Below are 16,813 nucleotides of genomic sequence, written 5' to 3' on the forward strand. Positions count from 1 at the left end.
ACATGCCTCCAAGCACATGGGGTCAAGTGACTGTGGATTGGACTCTCTGAACCTTGAGCCATAAACCCCTCCTCAGGTTTTTGCTAAGGTGTTTGGTCATAACAAGGCAAAAGCTAAAACACTGGTGTTACTCGCAATGTAAGTCTTCTCCCACCACAGACCAAGACAATGTCTTGTCCATCCTTTGATGCCAAGTCTTAAGTCCCCAGTACATGGCACTTGAGTGGTATTCTGTAAAAATCGACTTGCCGACTAACTCAGAGAATCCACCCCATGGCAAAACAAGGAATGCCATCCTTGGCTTTGTCTAACATTTTACCACTGAGCCAACTGAAGCCATCACAGAGAAGAAGCTCATCACGCCTGCAAGTTCTGAAGGAGCAGAGAGAGATCGGGAGTGTTCTAGGCAACGGGGTGTGTGTGTGCGCACGAGCGTGTGTGTGTGTGTGTGTGTGTGTGTGTGTGTGTGTGTGTGCGTGCGTGCGTGTGTGCGTTGGTTCTTGTTTTAAGATGTAATAGGAAAAAACATGAGGCAAACATCACCTCCCAAAGTCCCGTTAGCATTTCCAGAGAGTCACTACAACAGCAGAGGAGGAAGGAACCTTGTCACAGAAGTCAGCTCTGGACACCAGGGAGCAAAGGCTCTGCCTGCCTGGGTGGACCCAGCCGGTCTGCCACTGTCTGGACAGTTTTCTGTCGTTACACATCCAGTTCCTTTTGACACAGAATGGAACACTAATGTATCTACTTCAGGGAGGTGTTAATAAAACTGTGCTTAGAACTGTGCCTCCTGCGATAAACGTACTTGTTGGGTTTTGCTATTAAGCTACTTCTAAGAAAAACGAAGGGTGTAAAGAATTGTGACTAAAGATGTAGTTCAAATACCAACTTCAACCTTGCCTGCCCTTAGTCATACCTTCATTTTCTCAATCTACACTACCCTCAGCCACTTAATGCAGACAATGGTAGTCCTAGATATGTCTCAAAACATGCCGTTAGTTTCTCAGTAGGAGACAACCAAGAATCGGGAACACAAACCGTCCCAGACCTGCCGACCAATAACCAACTTGTCGTCAAGGCCCACGGTACTACCACAAGCACAGTGACTGTGCACTGAGGCGCTCACAGAGAACTTTGTATTCCACACAATCACTCAATGCTAATACACCATGGCAGCCGAAATCTGAGCCGTGCTGCCAAGGACTGGGGAAACTCATGAACACTGGAAAATGAAGACTACACGAAACACGTAGCTTGGAAGTGTGCACACTAATGACCCATAGTCATTGGCTTTAGGAAGCAAAGCTACGGCCTGTTTTCAAACTCGGCTGACCTCCCCACCCCCCACCCCCATCAAGATCACTTCATTCTACTTCCTGAAAGGCAGGAACAAATTACTCCAATTCTAGCCCTACGTGAGGATCTCCAAGGGGAATGCTGCCCCGCAAACCTAACAGAGACCTGTCCTCTAGAGAGTGAAGGAGAAACAAAACTGTAAAACATGGATTGCTTCGTGTGTGTGCATGTCCTGTGCAGGTGCCATGATAGTGTCCTCTGTACAACTCCATCTTTAGTGAGCGTGGTGTCACCAAACTGGATTGATGCCCAAGGCACCCCTGGCAGTTATCTGGCCAAAATGCTCATTATCCGTGCTTTGGGGACCACACCTCGACTCCATCTATTCAGGCCATAACGCCGCTCATTCCTACAAAACACAGGACATCATCAACTTCTACCCTTCCCCACCACAAAGATGCATCTAGTCAATAATATCACAGCTAAGAAAGGCTGATTTAAACCACAGTCCAGATAAAGCTAATTTTAACAGTAGCTTTTTCATCAGATAGAAGCAAAGATTAAATGATACAACAGCAAACAGAACTTATGCGGCTCATGTTTTTAGTATCGAAGGTCAACATGACGTCACACTGAGTAACGTAATGGCAACGTCAGTCGGACGGGCTGCACTTTGATGAACATTAACTCATCTGGCACAGAATCACATCCAGAGTGCCGCTGCTCAGTTCTGGCCACACTGGGAAAACTGTGCTCCTTCTCAGAAGAGAATAACCAGGCTGTGGTTGATCTGAGGACCACAACACAAGAGAAATGGTCTGGAAAACTAGAGCAACAGGCCTGAAGAAGACAGCCCTCAAGAGGGAGTCAAGGGCTCAAAGCAGTGACAGTCCTAAAACCCCACACAGTGCCATCAAAAAAGGACTAAATTCGGAGTTGGGGATTTAGCTCAGTGGTAGAGGGCTTGCCTAGGAAGCGCAAGGCCCTGGGTTCAGTCCCCAGCTCTGAAAAAAAGAACCAAAAAAAAAAAAAAAAAAAGGACTAAATTCTACTTTTCTCAGTGGTAGCAAGTGGGTTAACAATGATAACGTCTTGTAAGATTACCACTTTCCTCTCCCCTCAAAAGCTGGGTGGGCTCCAAGGAGAGCCCACCATCTTGGGGAGAATAACTTGGTTGAGGAGTAGGCTCGCCCTAATCGCTGACAGTCAGAAGACAGGGCAGTTGGCCAAAAACAAGAATCAGCCTCCAGCACCCAAGCAATCACATGCCAGCTACTTCCCCAGGAGGAATGAAAACATTAGGCTCATAAGAAAAAGACCTGTGCAAGAAGCACTTGAAGCTTATTCATCAGTTCTCAAAACTGGAAACCACCCAAACACCCATCCATACGAGAAAAGATAAGCAAATTATCGTGCCCACACAATGGAACAGGACTCAGCACACAGAGTGACAGACGGCCTACATATTACCATGTGGCTAAACCTTATACCACAGTGCATGCATGCACACGCACAAACCCATGCATACAAACACGAGTGGAGTGGCCCGAATGCATGTGTATCCAGTGTATGTGTGTGTGTCCATCTTATAAAGGGGTATCTATCGTGTGTGTGTGTGTGTGTGTGTGTGTGTGTGTGTGTGTGTCCATCTTGTAAAGAGGTACATATTGGTATGGTTGAGAGAGGCATGGAATAATTTACTAGAGTAATAAGCTTTTCGCTATAGAGATTTGAGTTGTATATGGAACCTCTGTCAAGCTTTATCAAATTAAGATTTTTGTAATTCACTGCTATTTAATTTTACAACAACAACAAAAAAAAAACAAAAACAAAAACAAAAAAAAATCAAACTGCACACATTAGCAAATACTAGGATCTAACGCAAATGCATGCTGAAAGTGCAGGATGAAATGCACTGGTGTCGGAACCCACTCTGAAGTGTCCCCTGCAAATACAATGACCTGTATGGAGAGGTCACCTGAGTGGAGAGAGTGACAGAACAGTATGGTGACTGGCTAATGAGAGAACAAGGTGGCTGGGCAGACGGTGTTAACCACACATCACGGTGAGACACTACGATAAAAAGAACAGCCAGGCTCCAGTACCACAAGGTCCGAGAAGTGGCGGGAGGAGCAAAGTGTGCTCATTTCAGCCCACATGGGGTCTGTCTCTCAAGGCAAGAACTATGAAGGCCAGGCTGACCCAGTAACAGGCAACTCTATAGCACAGAGCACATGTAAAGCTGGTGCTCAGACCTTGGATGTCATCAATCCCTGCTCCTATGGGACCAGCTGCATCACTGTGCGACAGTCAGAAGCAAGTCCCGCCCACTCTAGCCTTGGCTGAGGAGCTCGGCACCCACCGGGTGCGGAATCAGAGCACTGGGCTGCCCAGCTTTGACAGCCCAATATTTATAACATCTCTAGAAACCACTTCTCTAGATGGAAACCAAATACACAGATATCAATCAGAGCTTCCCTCATCTCCACACAGGCCAAAAGCAGGAACCTGCTGCTTCACCAATGGCTCCTTAAGAAACAGCCTGAAACCCAAGCAGACCTTGACCATGGTTGCTCCACTTCACAGAAGAGCCACAGCAAAGATCTGATCAGCAAATAGAAGCCCCCTCCCTTAACCACCCCCCCTCTTCTGTGTGTGTGTGTGTGTGTGTGTGTGTGTGTGCTTGTTTCTGGCACAAAGAATATTATGGAAGCCAAAGAGAATTAAAGAAAGAAATTTTCTGGATGAAAAAAAAAACCACTCATATTTTCAAAAGTCCAGTTTCAATAACATTAAGATTGCCTTCTCTGTTCTCACCCCTGACATAGATCATCTAAATCTGGCCCCAAAGACGACATTTAATAGATTTTGCTGAGAGATAAGGAAAAGCAAGCCGGTTCTAACTTAAGCACCACCATTAGCTTACTGAGAAACTACACACAAGTTGCTTTCACCGTTTTCTTCCCTACATGATCTAAGACATGCCTGTCACGTGGAGACCATGTGGGGCTCCCCAGAAAAGCAGGAGACACCAGTGAACCCCTCCTGGCTATCAATGCCTACAACTGGCCAGGCCTCTCTCACCCTCCCCCTTCTGGTTTCCAGGGATCCTGAACCGTCTGGAGCTTCTGGACTCGGGGGTCTTGAAGAAGGAGGGAATATACATTCCAAGTAAAAATGTCTCACAAAGCAAGACAACTGCTAGGCCACCGGTCTGAGGCAAAGGATGGGTGGGTGAGTGACAGCTGAGAGGCTATGGTGGTTTAAATGAGAAACTATAGACTCAGGCATTTCAACACATGGTCCCCAGATGGGGGCACTGTTTGGAGAGATCAAGGCCTAGCTGGGGTAGAAAATAATAACTGGGGACTTTGAGGGTTTAAAGGCCCCATTTCCAGTATCTCCTCTGTACTTCAGGAAGCACTCTCTCACTTCCTGCTGCTGCCTACCAAGCCTCTGTCTGCCATAATGGGATCTCACCCCCTGAAACAGTAAGCCAAAATAAACACCTTAAATTGCCTATGTTTTGTCAAGGTGCTTTATCTTAGCAACAAAGTAATGAGTACAGAGGTCAAGACCCCAAAAGAGGAGCCTGAGGAGGGAGGAGGAAGTCCCTGCAGTGCCTGGGTAGTGCAAGTCCTGTTCCTACGCTGGAATAACAGTGCCAGTCACTGAGGAAAACTCGAGCTCCTCATCACACAAAATAGCAGGATATCTACTAAATCCAGGCGGGCCACAGTGCAGGGCACTGACACAAGGCTAGACCTAAAGAGGCAACAGTGTTGCAATGGCCGCTCTTCCTCATACAAGTGCACTGCATTCTGACTCGAATCCAAGAGGGTTAGAGGCACTGACCAAAAGATGATGGACAGGCAGCCACTACAGCATTCGGCTTAGCCACCGCCCTGCTTCCTAGCCTTCAGGGGCTCGAGATAAAAGCTGGCACTGCCTGCCACAACCTGGAAAAAGTGAAGATTTCTAAATACACAAAGCTCCACGAAGAGGGTGTGTTTCCATCATGACCAATTCATCTAGACAATATCTGAAGGTCTTCCTCTCATTAGCAGTGATGCATCCCCAGATGATGGGGGAGTCATCCCACACTCCTCTCGTGTGTTCAGGCCTTCTTCACACCTCAGCCCACCTCTACCTCAGTGAGGAGGTTCCTTTCCTACCACAGAACAGTCTTGGGGAGTCACAGCTGCTGGTCATCCCAGATGCCCTGGAGGCTAGGCATCTGCAGGCACAACCCCAGTTGGCAGTAGTGGCTAATGCTGCTGTTTCTCATATCAAAGCTGGCCTCCCCGGTCTTAGGACAAGTAGTTAGGGCCAGCATGGGCCTTTTCTCCACAGGGCTTGCCCTTCCCCCATTTCAATAACTGGGCCTCTTATTACTTGTAAGACCAGAGAACATGTCGGAGAGCTGAAAAATGGAGGACACCCCACTTAGCTCTTGCAGAGGACATCCTAACTCCTTTGTAAAAAGCAGACTAAAACGATTAAACCAGTGCACCAGAGATAGGAAACCTAGCTTAGCCCAAATCAGGCTGGGGCCTCGGATCCATGCCAGGATACAACCCCAGGAAGCAATCGACTCCTACTTGTCCCTCAGTATAGAATTCCTTAGAAACAACCACACTCTGCCAAAGAGGTGGCACACACCTTTAATCCCAGCACTTGAGAGGCAGGTGGATCTGTGAGTTCAAGGCCAGCATGGTCTACAGATTAGTCTCCAGAAGGCTGGGATTGTTATACAAAGAAAGGAACTGTCACAAAAACAAACAGAAGGGAGGGAGGGAGGCAGGGAGGGAGGGAGGGAGGGAAAGGAAGGAAGCAGATTCCCTATAAACTGAAGCCCTCGACGGCTCTGGAAACCCTCTTGGCCTAGGTTTGTTCCAGGTAAAGAATCCAGTTAGACCTTCCAGAAATTTCTCAAGGAGCCTGACATCTACAAATCATTCATTCACCTTCAACCAATAGCAACAATGCTCTAAACAACAATTCCAATCAGGACTCTGAAAAAATTTAAGAAAGGGCTGGAGAGATGGTTCTGTGGTTAGCAGCACTGGCTGCTCTTCCACAGGACCTGGATTCAACTCCCAGCACACAGATGGTAACTCCAGTCCCAGGGGATCTGACACCCTCTTCTGGCCCCCACAGCACCAGGCATGCACGTGGTACTCAAGACAAAAACACAGGCAAAACATGATACACATAAACTAGAAAAATGTTTATTTTAATTAAAATTTTTAAACCTCTACAATCCTTAATCTATCTCAATTTATTTCACAATTCTGAATTTCACTATGTATATGAAGAGTTAAGTGAGTGCCTTTATCTTCTGCTCAAAGCCCTCCAGCCAGTGAGGAAGGGAGAAAACCTCCAAGTCACCTGCTTCTTCCTAGCTGTTCCCTCAAGGGTCAGTACAGCTGAGTGGCATTGTAGTCAGAAAAGAATGCAGAGAGATAAAAGCGGGCTAAATCTCATTCCTCCCATGGCCAGGATTAGCAAGCAGCTGCCTAAGGACCACCCAGCCCCTCCTTTCCCTAATACCAAGAAGCTCTGGGCAGCCTGAGCCTCTAGCAGGAGTGTCTGCCAACTGCTCCCTCACCCCCACACTGCAAACCGCACTTCCCAGGCTTGACAGATGTAGCTGCTATTCACTGCTTCCAAGGCGGGACAAAGCTTCCCTGGAAACAAAGCAGAAGGGCTTCGGGCAGAGCCACCTTCAACAGAACCACCTGCCAGAACCCTCATCCACCATAACCCCTCCCTCCCCACAGCACACATGCACACACACAGCAAACACGCAGCTTTTTCACACCTCTGAAACAGGTGTTAGCTCAGCTCAGGTGACCTTCTCCGAACCACTAGGCAGTTCTCTCAGAAAAGGAGTATTTACTGTAACTTCTCAGTCTGTAAGCCATAGGATGCTAATGATAGAAGAGAGAGAGACAGAGAGAGACAGAGATAGGGAGAAAGACAGAGAGACAAACAAAGACCTTTATGTCCAAATCACAAAGTATAACCGCTTGTTACTGAGAACTTCTCAGGCCCTTTAATGTGGCAACACACACTTGTAGAATGTTCCCACCTATGTGACATCACGGAACACGTCAGGATTTACTTCAGAGTTTGGAAAACGGAGCAGCCCCTTCCTTCATACCATCACCTAGTCCCTAGATTCTTTCTTCCATTACCTGGAGCAAAGAACCACCTTGCTTACGTTTCCTTTTCTATGATGGCAAGAGGAAAAGGAGCAGGTGAGTGATAGCATATGCGCAAACACACACACCACACACACACATTCACACACACATACACACACACACTCACACACATTCTCACATACACACACTCTCACATACACACATTCACACATACACACATTCACACACACTCACACACATACACAAATTCACACTCACACTCACACACACATTCACACACTCACACACACACATTCACACATACACACATTCACACACTCACACACACATTCACACATACACACATTCACACACTCACACACACATACACACATCACCTTTGCTATTTGGGTCCAGTGGTGATGGCACGTCTGCAGGGACCATTAAAAACTAGGAAGATGGACGGAATTTATACATCACTCACACATCACAGTAGTTTATTTTTATTTTATGTATATGAGTGTTTTAGCTGCATGTTTTGTCTGTAAGTGCAACACATGAGCGCAATACCTGATGTGGCCAGAAGGTGTCAGCTCCCCTGGAACTGGAGCTTCAGACAGTTGTGAGCTGCCAGGAAACAAACCCAGGTCCTCTGCAAGAGCAACAAGTAACCCTAACACTGATCCATCCCCCCAGCCATGAGCCAGCTAATTTTATTCCCTTATAAAGTCTCAACCCTCACCAGCCACCCTACACTGTCAGAGCACCTGGGTGATTGCAAGGTCACACACTCAGGCACAGACAGGTCACACACTCAGGCACAGACAGGGACACACACTCAGGCACATACAAAGACACACACTCAGACACAAACAGGGATACACACTCAGGCACATACAAAGACACACACTCAGACACAAACAGGGATACACACTCAGGCACACACAGGACACACACTCAGACACACACAGGGACATACACTCAGGCACATACAAAGACACACACTCAGACACAAACAGGGACACACACTCAGACACAGACAGGGACACACACTCAGACAAAGACACACACTCAGACACTGACAGGGACACACACTCAGACACATACAAAGACACACGCTCAGACATAGACAGAGATACACACTCAGGCACAGACAGGGATACACACTCAGGCACACACAAGGACACACCTCAGATACAGACAGGGACACACACTCAGTCACACACAGGACACACACTCAGGCACAAGCAAGGTCACCACTATTGCTCAAAACCTTCGTATTCAAAATACACGTCTCAAACTTTTTCAAACTCGAGAGAAGCATCCCTGAGCCCTCCAAGGTAAATTACTTTCCCAACCTTACGTGGGAAAACACCGCACCTATACCTTTGAATGAACTTACAAAAAGCAAGCCTCTGGCCACCTCTTTGCCTTCCTGGGCTGTGAACTCTCTACTTGGCTCACAATGAAGCCAACCTTGAAAGAAATCTCCTGATCTGTGTGGTTGAGCAGAAACAGTTGCATACAAAAGTGTGTACACACACACACACACACACACACACACTCTCTCTCTCTCTCTCTCTCTCTCTCTCTCTCTCTCTCTCTCTCTCTCTCTCTCTAGCTCTACCCAATACACAGGAGACCTCTTACAAGCTGCAGTTCTCTGAAAACTCAGACTATTCCTGGCACATGTGTTTCTCAGAACACCTTTGACAGAGCTGCTGGTTGTGGTTAGTGTCTGAGCACCATCAAGAGGCCGGGGAATTCCTCCAGCTCTGTGCATCCTGGAAGGAAGGAAGCCCTACATTAGTCCTCCCTCTGTCATCTCGGTTGCATCGGAAAAAAAAAAAAAAAAAACAACTCATGGGCTATCACCAAGCGGTACTGAAGGAACACTACTGAAAAATAAAACTGCAGGGCTGGAGACATGGCTCAGCGGTTAAAAGCACTGGCCACTCTTCCAGAGGTCCTAGGTTGGATTCCCAGTATCCCTATCGGATGGCTCTAAACCATCTGTAACACCAGTTCCAGGGAATCTAACACCCTCTCTGGCTTCCACAGGCACTTTCATACATGCAGCACAGTACCCAAACACATAATAATAATCACAACAACAACAGCAACACTCATCAACATTAGTCCAACCTGGGAGACACGGGGTTTGACGGGCATGTTAACAGCCTTTCTCCCACACAGTCTCAGCCCAGAGAGCAAAATCGAGGTCCCTGCCAGCTCCTTCTAGCACCCATCCAGACTCCTCCCTGTCTCTTCTTCTCAAAGCTATGGAAAATTCTTTGGCTCGACTCATGTCTTTGTCACTGGAGCTGGGTAGGGTGATGTTAATAGTAACTGCTGTTGAAGATGGTGCTTAAACCCTTGACTTAAAACACTTTATTGTTTAAATACCAGCTTTGCCTCTGAGGCAGCCAAGCCTCCAATGCCGCCTGCTGATTATCAGCCGCAAGGCACCACTTTCCTCACTGGAGCTGCTGAGCTGCTGGGTACTGAGGTGAGGATGCTGGTATGGGGCAAAGGCTCCAGCTCTCCTCAGAGCCTCTTGGAAACTCCCAAACGAACAAAGAGGAAACGATATGGATCCTCTCCTGCCATATCACTGCACCTTCAAGAGTTCTGGGCACCGGGTCTGCACATGGGGATAGCAAACAGTGAACACACTACTTGTCCCCCTGGAGCCAAGCTAGCTGAGCAGAGGTGGGGGTGACAGTCTGTGCAACCAGGATCGACTGCCACTGGTCCACCTACAGTCGGGTTTGCCTGGAATGGTAGAATTCGGGCAGGTAAGAACTTGTACGAGTCTCAGAAGATGAACAAAACCCCAGCAAGAAGAATGCAGAAGGATAAGCAAGCGGAAGGCATCAAGAGAAAAGGGGGATCTGCATGTGCAGAACGGAGGGCTGCCTGGAAGACTGAAGGCGCAAAGAGAGGCTGAACTCTCTGTGATGCCAGGTTGAGGGGTGTGTGCTCAGGAAGTAGGGCATCTACTGAAGATCTCTAAACAGAAGCCATATGGATGGCTGAGTCCCTCAAGGTCTCCGAAGGAAGCAGTTGGGCATCGCTGGGCGCATGTGCTAACAATGCAGAGCAATGACAGAAGGAGAGGACACAGGGAGGCTAAGGTACCTGTGGCCATCCCGGCTGGATCTTCCCAGGGACCCAGAGCTCTCCTCAGTCTCTTGGCCTTGCCTGACAGCCAAAGGACCCAGGAATGCTGCTGCACCTCCCTAGACCCCTGGCTGCTGCACCTCCATAGAGCCCTGGCTGCTGCACCTCCATAGAGCCCCTGGCTGCTGCACCTCCCTAGACCCCTGGCTGCTGCACCTCCCTGGAGCCCCTGGCCGCTGCATCTCCCTGGAGCCCCTGGCTACCGAGGCTCCCTGAAAATGTACCTGGCAGGGTCCGCACTGCAGTGTGCTAGTCCGTCTGCGGAGACTAAGCCCAGGCATAGGGTGATGCACTTTGCCATGGGTCTAAAGAAGATTAAGAACATCAAAGGATTTTTATAAGATCAAGAACAAAACTTTTACTCAATAAACAAATTGTTACATTATTTTTTTTAATATGTAAGGTTTTCTTGAAAAAGAATAAAGCTCCTGTCACTAAAAAATTTAAAAATCAGCTAGACAGATGGGTGGTTGCCAGACTTGTGCGATTCTGACGTGGGAATAGTCTAAAAATACGCATTCCTCGTCAGGGAGGGAGATGATGCAGAACAATATAGAATCTGTATGAAAATGCTATAATATAGGCTAGCAAGATGGCGTAGCATGTGAAGGCACTTTTCTGTGCAAGCTTGAGGACCAAAGTTCAATCTAGGACTCCATAAAACACAGGAAAATTGCCCAGAAAGCTACACCTTCAAATGGTGTCCACAAATGAATCTGACGGTCAGTTTGGGTTAGGGGCCACAAGACTAGATGAGCATCTCTATGATGGGATGTTATCTGAAACAAACGAATTAAATATCTTGAAAAGATCCTTTTGTAAATGACTGGTTTCTAGCTGCCCTTCCCCAAGTCCCCTCTAGGTGGAGATGAATATAGAACGGATATAGAATGACTGTATCCAGATGTTCTGTGATGACAGGATGTCCTCTACTTGTGTTGCTAATACAGCAGCCAGCAGCTGACTCCTGGGCACTGCAGATGTAGAGAGAGCTTATTTAATTTCAATGTAGACAACTACATCTGAGCACATGAGAGCTGTTCTCATGTTGGCCAGAGAGAGGTTTCTTCAGAATAGGACTTAAGCACTCAACTATGGGATCCAGGAGTCAAAATTCTGAGCCCACTCCGTCGACTCCTCTCCAGCCAACGACAGGATGACTAAGTCTAACAAAACAGTGTGAGAGGAGAAATCCAAGGTACTAGAAACAACAAGCCCAACAAAGACTCTCACCAAGACGACTTTTACCTTTTCTCCCTTGGAACACACTGAATTCAGTACTTGCTCTGGTCAGTCCAACATCCTACCAGCAAGGAGCCCTCATTCCAAGGATGACCCAGAACAGCCTTAGAGGACTAGAGCTGGGACTCAAAGCTGAGGTGCACTGGAATTTTGGGGTTGTGTTGAAGTACAGAAAGCTAGGACAGAGGAAATTAATCTGAGCAAAGAAATAAAGGAAGTAAGTTAAGTTCTCAACTTTTCCAAATCTCACAGTTTTCATCATGAAAATATACCATCTCTGCATTTCCAAATACAGCTGGACTCTTGCCCAGATCCTGCCCAGTGGCCAAAATCAAACATGACCAAATTCCACATGAACAGGAATGATTGTTCAAGCTTTGATCTCTCTACCTCACACACACTGCTTATGCCTAAACACACAGTCCACATCTACCAGAAGGTAGTGATTGGAGTTGAGAAACAACAGCTACTTCGACCTTATGAAATACCACATAAGTCCAGACCCAGGTGGCAGGAAGAGCCTTGGGCATCAGGGTCCATTCAAACAGCCCTCAACATCCAAGGAGGACCAACAACCTTCCAAGTGTGTGAACAGACATGTGGAGAACCGCAGACAGAAGCCTTCTCAAGATCCTCCGGCCAAGTCATGGCTACTTCCCTCTCTAGAGACACAGCTGGACTGCCGTAAGGACAGGCTCTCAGAGGAGAAGGACTGAAAGTGTAGACAGGAAAGAAAGTCCTAAAAAGACTACATAAGAAAAAGACAGGGAGGTAGAGGCGGACGACAGCCATGGCTACATGCTTTTTTTTTTTCTTAAAGTTTACTGGAAGATGGGTTTTTTTTTTCCCTACTTCTTACTCTATAAAAAGAAAAAAGAAAGAAAAATGTTGCAACTTCCTTTGTTACAGCGCAGACTTAGGAAAAAACCAGGCCTACCCCATTGCTTCACTTTCTCAACTGTATTAACTACCCTCCCTTCCCTAGCCCTGCCTTCTGCTCACCCATGCTGAGGTGACCAGGGCTGGGCACTGCTGGGCCTCCACCTATATGCCTAGACAGAATTAATGACCTGGAGGACTCTGAGGCCCAAGGAAGGAGGAAAAAAGCCTCCGCTGCTTCAACCCCTACCCAGCACTCCTTGGTGCTCTCTCGCTCTCTCTCTCTCTTACCCAGCTCTTTAGAACAGTCAATTAACAGAAACATTCTCTCCTTGGTCAAACAAAAGAGAACAGCCTGCAGCCCCACCCACTTGCTAGAGACCAGCTGCTGTCTACACACAGATTTGATCAGGTGTGTGTCCACACAGTGTCCTGTGCCATGACGTGATCCCACCTCAACACACCCTGTCTTGGGGAGCCCAACCATGTGTCTCTGTTTTCTCTCCTGGCCACCTGCGGCCCTTCCTCTGCTACCTACCTAGCACTGGCTCCCTGAACCTTTCCATTGATTCATTAATAAAACTGAGTATCAGACCAGAGGAGGATCTAGATTGGAGAGAAGACTGCAGTGGCAATGCCTTTTCTCCTTGATTTTATACAGTCTGTATAAAATTGTAAGTTCCAAAGACAAATCCCACAAACCACCCTTATCATTATAGCAATTTGTACAAGAAAAGCATTCATGAATATTATAAGTAGAACACTAGTTACTAGGTCACCTATGCTCTGAATTATAATGGGACCAGAGGCAGAACTGTGAACTACAAAAGGACCAGGTTTTAGTTAGGCACTCTCAGAGCCTGGCAAGGTAGTCCATACTGGCTATCTCAGCACCTAGGATGTCAAAGCAGAAAGACAGTACCGTTAAGGTCAGCTCAAGCTACACAGCGAAACCCTGTTTCAAAAAAGAAAAATGGGGGTACGGATGGGGGTTAGAGTTAGGCATTTTCATCATCTATAGCTTCTGGCCTTGGCTATTCCTTCTGCCTGATAGACCCTCTTCTACAAGTACATTTGAGATTCAGCCATGAGTCACCTCTTCCAGGAAGCCTTTCCTAACCTGCCATTTAAAACTAAAACACCAGGCTGGAGAGATGGCTCAGTGATTAAGAGCACTCACTGATCTTCCAGAGGACCTGGCTCACAACCACCTCCAGTCCTAGAGGATCCGACACCTTCTTTGTGGGCACCACATGTACATGGTGCATGGTCATATAGGCAGACAAAACATCCACATACATAAAAATAGTTTCTTAAATTAACAAGGATATAAACAACCACACACACAAAGAGACAGACAGGCAGAAACTCCTGACATTTCAGATCTTCTTCAGTTTTTATTTTCTATTCTGTACACACTGATATCTGACAAGCTCTACCATTTAATTAGTGTGCTCCATCTTCCCCTACAGGAACACAAGCCCCCTGCAGATGAGATTGGGCTTTGACTGTTTTATAAGCTGATATGTCCCCAGAACCTAAACTAATACCTAGCACTTGGTGTTCAATAACTACTAATGAGTTAATTATTCTGAACATGTTTCCTCTTCTGTAAAAAAACTTACTTACGGGGTTGGAGATTTAGCTCAGTGGTAGAGCGCTTGCCTAGCAAGCGCAAGGCCCTGGGTTCTGCCCCAGCTCCAAAAAAAAAAGAAAAAAAACTTACTTACTTTGCAGTACTACTGCAAGGACTAACAAGGGTGTACACTGCATCCGATACATTGTCTCATCCGTGTACCTAGTACCACTGAAGGGACTAACAACGGTGTACACAGCATCTGATACATTGTCTCATCCGTGTACCTAGTACCACTGAAGGGACTAACAAGGGTGTACACAGCATCTGATACATTGTCTCATCCATGTACCTAGTACCACTAAAGTAGGACTAACAAGGGTGTACACAGCATCTGATACATTGTCTCATCCATGTACCTAGTACCACTGAAGTAGGACTAACAAGGGTGTACACAGCATCTGATACATTGTCTCATCCATGTACCTACTACCACTGAAGGGACTAACAAGGGTGTACACAGCATCAGCTGCAGTGTCTACCCTGTCACACCTGCCCCAAAAGAACCTGTTATTAATCCAAGAGCCCCTAGATCAGCTGAGCTTCCCACAGGGGTCTGAAAGACAGAAGGGTGATAGGAATCAAAGCCAGGGTGTGGCTCTGATGTATCCAAGGGAGGCTACAAAAGTAGTACTTGGCACAGCTATTTTTCTCTTTCTTACTTGCATCTTATGGAGGGGGTGGGGGTAAGACACACACATGCCACAGTACACATGTGGAGCCTGATGATCAAACTTAGGTCAGGCTTAGCAGGGTACCCAGTGAGCTATCTCACCAAACCTAATTAAGCCAGTTAGTTACTCTGGATCTGGGGGATGGGGAGAATGGAAGATTACCCTAAGGCAAACCTGCTTAGAAATACAGGGTCTATCCCACACTGCTAAAATAGCAAAACAGACACACACACACACACACACACACACACACACACACACACACACACACACCTTGATGCCTCCAACCTCCTCCCATCTCAAAGTAGAGATGCAGCAGATGTGGTGTAGACTCAAGGGATGACAAGGATCTCTTTCCCATTCCAGGTTAATCCAGACATCCAGGCCCCTGATGGCCAGTCAGCAGGGAAGACAGGAGGCATGGTGGGGGAAAGCAAACATTTACAAACACTGGGTAAGTGAATAAAAATACTACAGCCAAGAGGAGGATAAAATAACCCCGGCCTGCAACACCAACAACACCACAACTGGTGAGAATGGCTCCCTGTGTAGTGTGCTCTTGACCCAGGTGACCACTTCTTTCTCAGCATTGAGTCATTTCCCAGTAATGGTTTGTAGTGACAATAAAGGAAAGGCATTCAGTGCACAAGTCTTGCTAAGTCAACTCTGAGTCTTCCTATTTACAAACAGAGAAACTGAGGGAAGTCCAAGCATGGCCTAGGACTTGCTCAGGGCCACAATGGTTGAGCTGGAAACCAGGTTTCCTGGGTTCCATCTCCTATGCAAGCTTCAGGACACGGGAGATAAGTGGCCCCATGAGACTGACAGCTCTGACCTCAGACCCAGCAGTATGACGCTCATGGCTGGTCTGTCTTGCGACACACAGGCACAACGCCAGAGGACAGAAAACATTGATCTGCATCTATGTCCCTGCTGTGGGTCTAGAGCTAGCCAAGGACTGTAGGGAAGCTGACATCCTTCACATGTGTGACAGGAGGGTCTTCTTCACAGAGAAGACAGTGAGGGCCCCTGGAGCGGAAAAGAGAGGAGGGCTGTAAGAATCCCAGCAACGGAAACACAAGGTACCTCCTTGAATCAGAAGATCTGAATGGATGGAGGAAAAAAATCACCCAAAAGATGACCCTGGAGCAGCAGCCAGGAGACGGGCAGGGCCTCATACTGACAGCGGAGGGCTTTACTATGTCCCTAGCTTAATCTCAGCACCCAGCCAGCACTGTCCCATCCAAGTGTGACCAGTCCTGAACTTCATTTTTAACGAGAGCATCGAGTCGCTATGCTGAGATGGGAGGATGGAGTTGTTGAGGGGGCTCAGTAGATAAGGGTGACAAACCTGACGACTTGGTTCAGCCCAAGGAACCGAGAAGGGAGAAGGAAAGACGCCACGGGCACACACAGGCATGAGTATACGCTAAAATAAATAAATAAGTGCTTCATAAATTACAAAAGGAAAAGATGATATAAGAAAAAGGAAAGATGTAGGTTTCCAAGGAATCAACGACCTAATGCCGTGCTGAACCAAACATCCTGCCCGCGGAGAAATAAATGCACTTAAGATGTTTAGTAACAGGTAAGGGTCTCTTACGATTGACAGGAAGGGTTACATTTTTTTCCACTTTCTTTTGTGGGGCAGAAGGAGCAGTAAAGGGCTCTAGGAATGGAACCCAGGGCCCTTTGTGTACATGCTAAGCACACGCTAAGCACATGCTAAGCACATGCTGTGCTACTGAGCCTCA

General features: G+C 47.2%; 1 protein-coding gene and 1 long non-coding RNA gene across 3 annotated transcripts in view; one reads left to right on the forward strand and one right to left on the reverse strand.

Moving 5' to 3' along the window:
* The window catches only part of Mapkapk2 (MAPK activated protein kinase 2), a 46,451-nt gene that overhangs the window by 20,679 nt on the left and 8,959 nt on the right, over positions 1 to 16,813 (reverse strand).
* LOC134481555 (uncharacterized) lies at positions 7,428 to 15,710 on the forward strand. The gene is made up of 2 exons (XR_015635887.1): positions 7,428 to 7,559; positions 15,426 to 15,710. It is a non-coding gene; the product is annotated as an uncharacterized LOC134481555 (long non-coding RNA).

The sequence above is a fragment of the Rattus norvegicus genome, chromosome 13 (genome assembly GCF_021556685.1).
Source record: "Rattus norvegicus strain SHRSP/BbbUtx chromosome 13, alternate assembly SHRSP_T2T, whole genome shotgun sequence".
Taxonomy (NCBI): domain Eukaryota; kingdom Metazoa; phylum Chordata; class Mammalia; order Rodentia; family Muridae; genus Rattus; species Rattus norvegicus.